This window comes from Pseudorca crassidens, chromosome 6, assembly GCF_039906515.1.
Source record: "Pseudorca crassidens isolate mPseCra1 chromosome 6, mPseCra1.hap1, whole genome shotgun sequence".
NCBI classification, from domain to species: Eukaryota; Metazoa; Chordata; class Mammalia; order Artiodactyla; family Delphinidae; genus Pseudorca; species Pseudorca crassidens.
Window position 1 is genome coordinate 48,127,285 of NC_090301.1, and position 12,919 is coordinate 48,140,203.

The 12,919-nt window shown below is 34.6% G+C and overlaps 1 long non-coding RNA gene across 1 annotated transcript in view; it reads left to right on the forward strand.

Moving 5' to 3' along the window:
• The first annotated feature begins 688 nt into the window (after positions 1-688).
• The window catches only part of LOC137225820 (uncharacterized), a 221,762-nt gene continuing 209,531 nt past the window's right edge, over positions 689-12,919 (forward strand). Inside the window, exon 1 of the long non-coding RNA XR_010944040.1 lies at positions 689-796. This is a non-coding gene — a long non-coding RNA (uncharacterized lncRNA). The remainder of the gene's footprint in view (positions 797-12,919) is intronic.

Sequence of the window (12,919 nt, forward strand, 5' to 3'; positions counted from 1 at the left end):
TGCCTGCCCTGCAAGTAGGTTCATCTGTACCATTTTTCTAGATTCCACATATATGCATTAATACACGCTATTTGTTTTTCTCTTTCTGGCTTACTTCACTCTGTATGACAGACTCTAGGTCCATCCACATCTCTACAAATGACCCAATTTTGTTCCTTTTTATGGCTGAGTAATATTTCATTGTATACATGTACCACATCTTCTTTATCCATTCATCTGTCATTGGACATTTAGGTTGTTTCTATGTCCTGGCTATTGTAAATAGTGCTGCAATTAACATTGGGGTACGTGTGTCCTTTTGTAGATAAAAGTGATTAAATCACGTTTCATCATGCTATGTCTTAAACTGGTCCTTTAACAATTAGAAGGATTTGGGTTGTTAGTGAAGGAATTGGAGAGAATAATTAGTCCAGAGAAAACATAAGACTAGACTCAGGGACCTTGAGCAGCATGTTGTGGTTGAGAGTGTGGATAGTTTATAATATGCAACTAAACTGTAAAAATAGTGAGGAAGAACATGATATTTCTATGGATTGGGGACTTCAAACTCAAATCCAGTCATTCTCCACCCTGCCCCCTCATTAGGGAGATTTTAGAAAATACTTTACATGGGCTTTACCTCAGGCCAGATAAACTAGAATTTGTGAGATTGGGCTATGGCTTACTGTTTGTTTTTTGTTTCTTTTTAAGTTCCCATGGTGACTTTAATAAAATGCAACGAGATTGGCAAACCGTTACTTTCAGCAGTGAGCCACCATTACAAGCTTCTGATGAAGAATCTAACATAATTGGAAAGGTACTTTTGATTGCAATGTCTATTTTTCAGATACTTCTCAGAGAGGTAAAAGAAACATTATAGAGTAAGAGGTTGAAGTTTAAGAAATAAATTGTGCAGGGCAGAAATAGAGACACAGATGTAGAAAACAAACATATGGACACCAAGGGGGGAAAGTGGTGGTGGAGTGATGAATTGGGAGATTGGGGCTGACATATATACACTAATATGTATAAAATAGATAACTAATAAGAACCTGCTATATAAAAATATAAATAAAATAAAATTCAAAAAAAAAAAGAAATTATGATGGTCCAGGTAAGAGATACTTTCTCTTGAGTTAGGATAGTAGGAATAGAAAAGTTTGGAAGAAAGTTTAAAAGTGAAGATGTAAGTTTACCAACTCAATATTTAGAGGACATTATGCTTTGTTCTTGCTGTAGAGGTGATGCTTTTGTGTTGCTAGCCAATGCTTCCTGTCATCACTGACATGTTGACACAACTTTTTCTGAGAATGGACTGCTATTGAAATAGATGTGGATATATAATCACATTGACTTTAGTCTATGTATTTGTGGTTTGTTGTTAAGATTGTATGTGGCTTTACATAGAAACAAAGGTTACAAATTTAATCTAGTAATCAAATTTTTCCTTGACCTTATCATCTCATTGATTCAAGCAGTATCATTATTAACACTGGGTAATTTTAGATGAAAAAGGTATATGATCTGATGTTAATTTTCACACAGTCTTACTCTTTTTACGCATTGTAATGTAATATTAAATATTTATGTTTTTATTTAATCATTTATTTTGGCATGTCTTCGGGCATGAAAACAGAAATGACAGTAATATTCAACCTGAAGGAGGATGATATTAAAAATTAATATTTTTTATTCATTTGTAATCATTGAGAAATTTATACATCTTGGAGATTAATAATACAGTAGCCAGGCAATTTGATCTTATTTGGATCATAGTCTTATAAAAATAGGCACATATATAAAGGCTGTGGATTATTTTAAGGAAAGAAGTATCATGGCAAGTAAGAAATAGTTGTATCATCATTTTATTATGGTTTCATTTACAGTCTTTTATATGGTGAGCTTCTCCTGATATATATGGAAGAAAAAAAGAGACACTTTGAGAAATAAATATTTGCATTCCCAGCTATTAATGCAGCCTCATAAAGAATAATATGAATTCACTTGTTTAATAAAAACAAAAGGGAAAAATGCACCTCGTTTGAAGTAAGCCATCCTACTGATTATTCCACAGCATTTTAGTACCACTAGAGAATATAGATATTTACTAAAGAAGGTTAATCTCCTTATCTAATTCCTTAATTTCAAAGAGACAGTATTTGGAAAGTTAAACTTAGTGGCATACAATTTCAGTACTACATTTGATCATTGTGTCATAGTATAATATGTTGAATAAAATAAACACTAATTTAAAACTATATTTTATAGAGATAGATTTTTAAAAATTATAACTCAATTTTTATTGCTAGTATATTAAGCATATATATACTTTTTAACATTACTGATATATAAAAATAAATGTCATTTAAAAACCTTTTTAAATATTGCATCTTGCTTTTACATAAAATTTGTATATTATTTCTATAAATAGTTTAATAATGATACTTTTTGTGCTTATGACCAGCCAAATCTATTATTAGAGTCATTTACAGTCAAAGGCCCTGAAACAAAATTGTGATGTGATCAGGGTCACTTAGCGCTGCTAATGCTCATTACTATGTAACATTGCCCAATTTCCAGTTCCTATTTTCCTGTCTTTTAAAGCTCATGCAACTTGAGTTGCAAAAGCATCTTATAAAAATATTGATTTAAGCTAAATGCCCCATTGAGCAGGAGCTCCAGAGGTACTATGCAGAGAATGACTCAAACATGGATATTTGTGTGGAAAGGATTACTGTTTCAAAATGATAGATGCAACACCAGCCCCCTTCCCCACCCCCACCAGCCGTTCCCTCCCATAACAAATACCCAAAAATCACAGGAGAAGTGTTAATAACACTGGAATACAGTTGAACAGTGACAAGCAGATGAGATGTAATTGAAGAAGCAAAGTTACATCAGCATGGGAATGAAAGAGGACTGCCATAGAAGGTAGAAGCACTACGAAGTATGTTCTGTATCACAAAGTGATTACAGGGGAAGGAGGGTCTAGAGAAAACCAAAAGATTGAGAGCTTTGGTATTGCAATAGTAGTTTCTAGGCAATTCATTCTCAGATATTCACCACTGCTCCTATATTATTGGAAGTAACAATGGGAATTGATGTCTTCCTATTAAAAGAGAGGTTAGATTGGCAGTAAAGGGCAGTGCTCTCTCAGATCACTAGAGATGCATGGGAGAAACCAAAAACAGTTACAGTTTGTTGGGTTCATAAGACAACTGCTGAGATTGCTTTCTTTAGCAATATATCTCCTCCCATTTTTGTAGGAAAACAGGCTATTAAGAAGGTTAATGTATCATACCTAATTTAACAAAGCACATTTATCATTTCTTCTTCTAGGTTCCTTCTTAATAATGTAAGAATGTTTGAACTCTTTAAATCTGATCTCCTTTTTCTCCATTTTCAAAGTTAGAGATGTCTAAAGTTTTATTTATACCCTGTTTATTTTTTAGTAAACTTACTATTTTAGGAGAGTTTTAGATTTGCAGAAAAGCAGAAACAATTGTATAAACTTCCTACACACAGTTTCCCCTAGTGTTTACATCTTATGTTAGACTGGTACATGTGTCTCCATTATTGAACCAATATCAGTAAATTGTTATTAAATAAAGGACACACTCTTTAATTTTTATCTAACGTCTTTTTTTGTTTTAGGGTGCCAGCATGGTCTGGTTCTTTTTATTTGTTTTTTTTTAAACATCCTTATTGGAATAAAATTGCTTTATAATTCTGTCTTAGTTTCTGCTGTATAACAAAGTGAATCAGCTATATGTATACATATATCCCCATATCCCCTCCCTCTTGCGTCTCCCTCCCACCCTACCTATCCCACCCCTCTGGGTAGTCACAAAGCACCAAGCTGATCTCCCTGTGCTATGCATCTGTTTCCCAATAGCTATCTATTTTACATTTGATAGTGTATATGTCCATGCCACTCTCACACTTCATCCCAGCTTACCCTTCCCCCTCCCCGTGTCCTCAAGTGCAATCTCTACGACTGCATCTTTATTCCTGTCCTGCCCCTAGGGTCTTCAGAAACATTTCGGGTTTTTTTTTTTTTAGATTCCATATATATGTGTTAGCGTACAGTATGTGTTTTTCTCTTTCTGACTTACTTCACTCTGTATGAGAGCCTCTAGGTCCATCCACCTCACTACACATAACTAAATTTTGTTTTTTTCATGGTTGAGTAATATTCCATTGTATATATGTGCCACATCTTATTTATCCATTCATCTGTCGATGGATACTTAGGTTGCTTCCATGTCCTGGCGATTGTAAATAGTGCTACAATGAACATTGTGGTACATGACTCTTTTTGAACTATGGTTTTCTCACAGTATATACCCAGTAGTGGGATTGCTGGGTCATATGGTAGTTCTATTTTTAGTTTTGTAAGGAACCTCCATACTGTTCTCCGTAGTGGCTATATCAATTTACATTCCCAACAACAATGCAAGAGGGCTCCCTTTTCTCCACACCTTCTCCAGCATTTATTGTTTTTAGACGTTTTGATGATGGCCATTCTGTCCTGTGTGAAGTGATACCTCATTGTCGTTTTGATTTCAATTTCGCTAATGATTAGTCATGTTGAGCATCCTTTCATGTGTTTGTTGGCAATCTGTATATCTTCTTTGGAGAAATGTCTATTCAGGTCTTCTTCCCATATTTGGATTGGATTGTTTGTTTTCTTGATATTGAGCTGCATGAGCTGTTTGTATATTTTGGAGATTAACCCTTTGTCAGTTGCTTCATTTGCAAATAGTTTCTCCCACTCTGAGAGTTGTCTTCTCATCTTGTTTATGGTTTCCTTTGCTGTGCAAAAGCTTTTATGTTTCATTAGGTCCCCTTTGTTTATTTTTGTTTTTTTTCCCTTTTCTCTAGGAGGTGGGTCAAAAAGGATCTTGCTGTGATTTATGTCATAGAGTGTTCTTCCACTGTTTTCCTCTAAGAGATTTATAGTGTCTGGCCTTACATTTAGGTCTTTAACCTATTTTCACTTTATGTTTGTGTATGGTGTTAGGGAGAATTCTAATTTCATTCTTTTGCATGTAGCTGGCCAGTTTTCCCAGCACCACTTATTGAATAGGCTGTCCTTTCTCCATTGTATATTCTTGCATCTTTTATCAAAGATAAGATGACCATGTGCCTGGGTTTATCTCTGGACTTTGTATCCTGTTCCATTGATCTCTATTTCTGTTTTTGTGCCAGTACCATACTGTCTTCATTACTATAGCTTTGTAGTATAGTCTGAAGTCAGGGAGCCTGATTCCTCCAGCTCTTTTTTTCTTCCCCAAGTTTGCTTTGGCTATTCAGGGTCTTTTGTGTTTCCATACAAGTTGTGAAATTTTTTATTCTAGTTCTGTGAAAAATACCAGTGGTAGTTTGATAGGGATTATGTTGAATCTGTAGATTGCTTTCAGTAGTATAGTTGTTTTCACAATGTTGATTCTTCCAATCCAAGAACATGGTATATCTCTCCATCTGTTTGTATCACCTTTAATTTCTTCCATCTGTGTCTTATAGTTTTCTGCATACAGGTCTTTTGTCTCCTTAGGTAGGTTTATTCCTAGGTATTTTATTCTTTTTGTTGCAGTGGTAAATGGGAGTGTTTCCTTAATTTCTCTTTCAGATTTTTCATCATTAGTGTATAGGAATGCAAGAGATTTCTGTGCATTAATTTTGTATCCTTCTGCTTTACCAAATTCATTGATTAGCTCTAGTAGATTTCTGGTAGCATCTTTAGGATTCTCCATGTATAGTACCATGTCATCTGCAAACAGTGACAGTTCTACTACTTCGTTTCCAATTTGTATCCCTTTTATTTCTTTTTCTTCTCTAATTTCTGTGTCTAAAACTTCCAAAACTATGTTGAATAATAGTGGTGAGAGTGGGCAACCTTGTCTTGTTCCTGATCTTAGTGGAAATGGCTTCAGTTTTTTACAGTTGAGAACGATGTTGGCTCTGGGCTTGTCATATATGGCCTTTATTATGTTAAGGTAAGTTTCCTCTATGCCTACTTTTTAGAAGGTTTTTATCATAAAAGGGTGTTGAAATTTGTCGAAAGCTTTTTCTGCATCTTTTGAGATGATCATATGGTTTCTGTCCTTCAATTTGTTAACATGGTGTATCACATTGATTGATCTGTGTATATTGAAGAATCCTTGCATTCCTGGGGTAAGCCCCAATTGATTGTGGTGTATGATCCTTTTAATGTGCTGCTGAATTCTGTTTGCTAGTATTTTGTTGAGAATTTTTGCATCTGTGTTCATCAGTGACATTGACCTGTAGTTTTCTTTTTTTCTGACATCTTTGTCTGGTTTTGGTATCAGGGTGATCGTGGCCTCGTAGAATGAGTTTGGGAGTTTTCCTCCCTCTGCTATATTTTGGAAGAGTTTGAGAAGGACAGGTGTTAGCTCTTCTCTAAATGTTTGATAGAATTAACCTGTGAAGCCATCTGGTCCTGGGTTTTTGTTTGTTGGAAGATTTTTAATCACAGTCTCAATTTCAGTGCTTGTGATTGGTCTGTTTATATTTTCTATTTCTTTCTGGTTCAGTCTCAGAAGGTTGTCCTTTCCTAAGAATTTGTCCATTTCTTCCAGGTTGTCCATTTTATTGGCATAGAGTTGCTTCTAGCAATCTCTCATGATCTTTTGTATTTCTGCAGTGTTAGTTGTTGCTTCTCCTTTTCCATTTCTAATGCTATGGATTTGAGTCTTCTCCCTTCTTTTCTTGAGGAATCTGGCTAAGGGTTTTTCAATTTTGTTTATCTCTTCAAAGAACCATCTTTTAGTTTTATTGATATTGCTATCATTTCCTTCATTTCTTTTTCATTTATTTCTGATCGGGTCTTTACGTTTTCTTTCCTTTTGCTAACTTTGAGGTTTTTTTTTTTTTTCTTCTTTCTCTGATTGCTTTAGGTGTAAGGTTAGGTTGTTTGTTTGAGTTGTTTCTTGTTTCCTGAGGTAGGGTTGTATTGCTATAAACCTCCGTCTTTTAACTGCTTTTGCTGCATCCCAAAGGTTTTGGGCTGCTGTGTTTTCATTGTCATTTGTTTCTAGGTATTCTTTGATTTCCTCTTTGATTTCTGCAGTGATCTCTTGGTTATTTGTAGTGTATTGTATAGCCTCCATGTGTTTGTATTTTTTACAGTTTTTTCTTGTAATTGATATCTGGTCTTATAGCATTGAGGTTGGAAAAGATACTTGATACGATTTCAATTTTCTTGAGTTTACCAAGGCTTGATTTTTTGACGCAATATATGATCTATCCTGCAGAATATTCCATGAGCACTTGAGAAGAAAGTGTATTCTATTGTTTTTGGATGGAATGTCCTATAAATATCAATTAAGCCCATGTTATTTAATGTGTCATTTAAAGCTTGTGTTTCCTTATTTATTTTCATTTTGGATGATCTGTCCATTGGTGAAAGTGGAGTGTTAAAGTCCCCTACTATTATTGTGTTACTGTCGATTTCCCCTCTTATGGCTATTAGCATTTGCCTCATGTATTGAGGTGCTCCTGTGTTGGGTGCATAAATATATACAATTGTTATATCCTCTTCTTGGTTTGATTCCTTGATCATTATGTAGTGTCCTTCTTTGTCTCTTGTAATAGTCTTTATTTGAAAGTCTATTTTGTCTGATATGAGAATTACTACTCCAGATTTCTTTTGATTTACATTTGCATGGAATCTTTTTCCATCCCCTCAGTTTCAGTCTGTATGTGTCCCTAGGGCTGAAGTGGGTCTCTTGTAGACAGCATATATATGGGTCTTGGTTTTGTATCCATTCAGCTAGTCTATATCTTTTGGTTGGAGCTTTTAATCCATTTATATTTAAGGTAATTATTGATATGTATGTTCCTATTACCATTTTCTTAATTGTTTTGTATTTGTTTTTCTAAGTCTTTTCCTTCTCTTGTGTTTCCTCCCCAGAGAAGTTTCTTTAGCATTTGTTGTAAAGCTGGTTAGGTGATGCTGAATTCTCTTAACTTTTGCTGGTCTGTAAAGGTTTTAATTTCTCTTTCGAATCTGAATGTGATCCTTGCTGGATAGAGTAATCCTGGTTGTAGGTTTTTCCCTTTCTTCACTTTAAATATGTCCTGCCATTCCCTTCTGGCTTGCAGAGTTTCTGCTGAAAGATCAGCTGTTAACCTTATGGGGATTCCCTTGTATGTTATTTGTTGTTTTTCCCTTGCTGCTTTTAATAGTTTTTCTTTGTATTTAATTTTTGATTGTTTGATTAATATGTGTCTTGGTGTGTTTCTCCTTGGATTTATCCTGTATGGGACTCTCTGTGCTTCCTGGACTTGACTATTTCCTTTCCCATATTAGGGAAGTTTTCAGCTATAATCTCTTCAAATATTTTCTCAGTCCCTTTTTTTTTCTCCTCTTCTTCCCCACTATAATCAAATGTTGGTATATTTAATGTTGTTCCAGAGGTCTCTGAAACTGTCCTCAATTCTTTCCATTCATTTTTCTTTATTCTGCTCTGTGCTAGTTTTTTCCAGTATTTTATCTTCCAGGTCACTTATCTATTCTTCTGCCTCAGTTATTCTGCTATTGATTCTTTCTAGAGAATTTTAAATTTCATTTATTGTTTTGTTCATTGTTGTTTGTTGGCTCTTTAGTTCTTCTAGTTCCTTCTTTAATATTTCTTGTATTTTCTCTATTCTATTTCCAAGATTTAGGGTCATCTTTACTATCATTATTCTGAATTCTTTTTCAGGTGCACTGCCTATTTCCTCCTCATTTGTTTGGTGTGGTGGGTTTTTACCTTCCTCCTTCATCTGCTATTTCTCTGTCTTCTCATTTTGCTTCTCTTACTGTGTTTGAGGTCTACTTTTCTCAGGCTGCAGGTTTGTAGTTGTTGGTTTTGGTGTCTGCCTCCAGTGAGTAAGGTTGGTTCAGTGGGTTTTGTAGGCTTCCTGTTGGAGGGGACTGGTGTCTGTTTTCTGGTGGATGAGGCTGAATCTTCTTTCTGGTTGGCAGGACCACTTCCAGTGGTGTTTTTGGAGTGTTTGTGAACTTAATATGATTTTAGGCAGCCTCTCTGCTAATGGGTAGTGTTGTATTCCTGTCTTGCTAGCAGCTGTTTGGCATGGGGTGTCCAACACTGGAGGTTGCTCATCATTGAGTGTAGCTGGGTCTTAGTGTTGAGATGGAGATCTCTGGGAGAACCCTCACCCATTGATATTATGATGGGCCAGGAGGTCTTTGGTGGACCAATGTCCTGAACTCAGCCCTCCCACCTCAGAGGCTTGGGCCTGACACGCAGCCAGAGCACCAAGACCCTGTCAGCTACATGGCTTAGGCTTCTAAAAATGCATCAAGCATCCACTGCATAGAAGTCTGATTTTTCTTCTGTTGTAATTCACTCAGGAAAGTTTCTAGAGGTCAAGTGGTATGGTCCTGTCAAGCTCTCCCTTTTATAGCCATGAATAAGTTGCTGTATCTGGCCCTTCCTTTACAGTCCTTGCAGATTGGCTCTATTAGGTCACTTTTCTGACGCTCAGCAAGGCTGCTCACTGCTCCAGTTGACAGCTCATTTCTCACCTTCTCCTTTGCAGTCAGGATGCCCAGTGCCTCACAGGGCCTATCTAAAGTCTTTTTTGTGTTCCTGGATCCCATCCAGTCTACCACATTAGAGTTAGTCATACTTAGGCAACTTCTGATTGTGAATATTTCTCTGACTTGTCTTGTTTTTGATGATTTTGATGGTTTTGAGAAGTACTGACAAAGGCATTAAAGTCTCCAGTTATTAGATTTATCTGTTTCTCCTTTCTGTTCATCAGTTTTTCTTCATGTATTTCTACACTCTGTTAGATGCCTACACAGTTATGATTGTTATGTCTTGTAGGAAAATTAACTCATTTGTGTTTACTTTAACAGCCTTTGTTCTCCCTCATAACTGTCCCCTTCTGCTTTGTCTGAAATCAACATAACTACTCCAGCCTTATTTTGATTAGTGTTATCATGTATTATTCTTCTCCCATCTTTTAACCTATGTTGAGTTTTATATTGAAACTGAGTTTGTGGACACATATAGTTGGGTCTTGGTTTTTTATCTTCTCTGACAATTTTTGTCTTTTAACTGATGTGTTCACTCAGTTCACATTTAAAATGATAATTAGTATAGTTGGAATAATATTTTCAATTCTTTTGTTATTTATTTAGGAGCGAAATTTCTAGGTCATATGATAATCATATGTTTAACTTTTTGAGGTACCACCAAACATTTTCCCAAAGTGACTGTCATTTTACATTCCCACAAGCAATGAATGGGGTTTCCAATCTCTCCATGTTTTTGCCAATATTTGTTGTCATTTTAGTCTTTTTGATTATGGTCATTCAAACCGGTGTGAATTGTTATCTAATTATGGTTTTGACTGGCATTCCCCTAGTAGATAATTAGGTTGAACACATTTTCAGGTGCTTACTGGTTATATACCTTCTATGGAGAAATGCCTAGTTTGCCCACTTTTTAAAAAATTAGGCTGCTTACATTTCTATTATTAAGTTGTAAGAGTTCCTTCGTATATTCTAGATACAAGTTCCTCATCAGATATGTTTTGCAAATAGTACTGTTTTTTAGGCTATCTTTTCTCTTTCTTGATGGTGCCCTTTGAAGCACAAAAATTTTCAGTTTGATGAAGTTTAATTTATGTTTTTATTTCTTTTGTTGTTTTTGCCTTTGATGTCATATCTAAGAAGGTTTGCCTAATAAATGTCACAGATATTTACTCCTATGTTTTCTTCTAAGAGTTTTATAGCTCTTGCTCTTATATTTTGCTCTATCATCCATTGTAGCTTAGTTTTCATATATGGTATAATGGAAGGGTCAACTCTATTCCTTTGCATATTGACATCCCTTTGTCCTAATATCATTTGTCAGGAAATAAAGAGTGATTTTCCCCTCATTTGTCATAGAATCCTTGTCAAAAGCAATTGTCTATAAATGTAATGGTATGTTTCTGGACTCTCAGTCCTTTTTCATTGATCTTTATTTCTGTCCTATGCCAGTACCACATTATCTTGCTGATTGCATCTTTGTAGTGATTTTGAAATGGGGAAGGGTGAGTTCTTCAACTTTATTGTTCTTTTTCATGATTGTTTTGACTATTCTTTCATTGTTTCATATATGCAACATTTTTCTTCCTGGTTCAGTCTTAGCACATCATTAAGTGGCTTTTTCAGGAAAACCTGAAAATAGAAGTTTACATCTTATTATCTGAAGACCTCAAAGCTATATGTGTTTCTTTTGAATTTAGGAGCCTCTAGACTTTATGTAACACTCCCAGCAGAGTCTGAATCAACATACACACTCAAAATGGTAACTTTTTCCAGTAATATGTGTAAATATTCATACTAAGTGAGATGAATAAAGGCTATGAATAGTTTATATCATTTCAGATAAAATTTTGCTGCCAAATGATTTGCTTAAAATCTTTGGAATTCATGAACACTCTTATCTAGAGCCCTTCAGTTTCTGAAGTTGCATCTGATGTTCCTCATCACTTGTTCCTTCCTCAGACTGTCAGGTACTACCAAACAATATGATCTGTCACAGCACCTAATTATCTTGTAAGTGTAATTAAAATACTAATTGTATAATGAATTGTCTAATGTCTGTCACAACCAGTAGATTTCAACTCTGTGAGTTCAGAAGCTAGCCTTTCTTGTCTACTATAGTCCTTTCTTGTTCAGAGCCTTGTAGGGTATCCCTCAGACAGTTATTTCTCACCACAGGAACCTTGTACTTATTAGTTCCTCTGTTAGAACAGTCTTGGGCCAGTTCTTGATATGACTAGTTCCTTTTTACCCTAATATCTCAGTTTAAACACTGTTTCCTCCAAGAGTATGTGTGTGTGTGTGTGTGTGTATGTGTATTTCATATATATATGATTATTATGAAGTTTCTAAAATATTTAATATAATGCATCTAATTTACCTTCTTAATAAAGTATATTGAAAAAGCAAATAATAAAATAAAAACTAAACACTGAATTATTTTCTCTATACATTTTCTCAATAATAATCCTAAACAACCTTATAACAATAGATGCCTCCTACTAGTAAGCACTTAATATCAAGATCAATAAAAAGGTGGTAGATATCACTGATTAATTCTTTAAGATATTTTACCATCATACATGTTCAAGTAAGCCAATACATTTCTTATTATAAACTGTGAATAAATGAATCATAGAAGCCTCAAATATACAAAAGTTAAATATATCATAAAGACAGATATTAATATTGTTAAAACACTTAAAATGTGCTGCCTTCTTTTAAACAAAGTAGTCAGGATCTCTAAAATAATAAATGTTCAGTATGCAACTGCAAATAATTACAATAATATAGTAAGGAAGGAAATATTTAGGTCAATTTATGTGTCTATGTGGATGCTCTCAGATGTTCTGGAATTTAAAAAATACGTTTATGAAATTATAAGATAAAGTAGGTAACCACATAAACTATATAAAAAACAATGGTCATCGACTTTCAAAAAGTGTCAACCATAAAATTACTTTAAGAAAAATAAAGTTATTAGGCTGCTGATTCCAGCAGGTAACTTAATGTTAATGTTAGAGAGTTTGTGAATTCAAGAATTTGTGACATATGATATTAGGCTTTTCGTTAAGAAGACAGCTATTAACTTGGAAATAATTCAGCTTATTTGGAAGTTAGAGACAAAAAATATGTTAACAATAAAGTGAGAGCAACTATTTTTTTTTCTACTACTGTGTTCAGAATAAAGATGAATGAGTCATTATTTCAGCCCTCAAAGGGCTTTTGACTTACCGCAGGAAGTAAACGTGTAAAAAATTAACACAGAACATTGATTACTATAAAGAGTATGATAGAAATGAGGAGATCTTTGTTTGCTTATGTCTAGAAATAATGAGAATCAAGTTTCCAAAGTTAAATATTAGTATT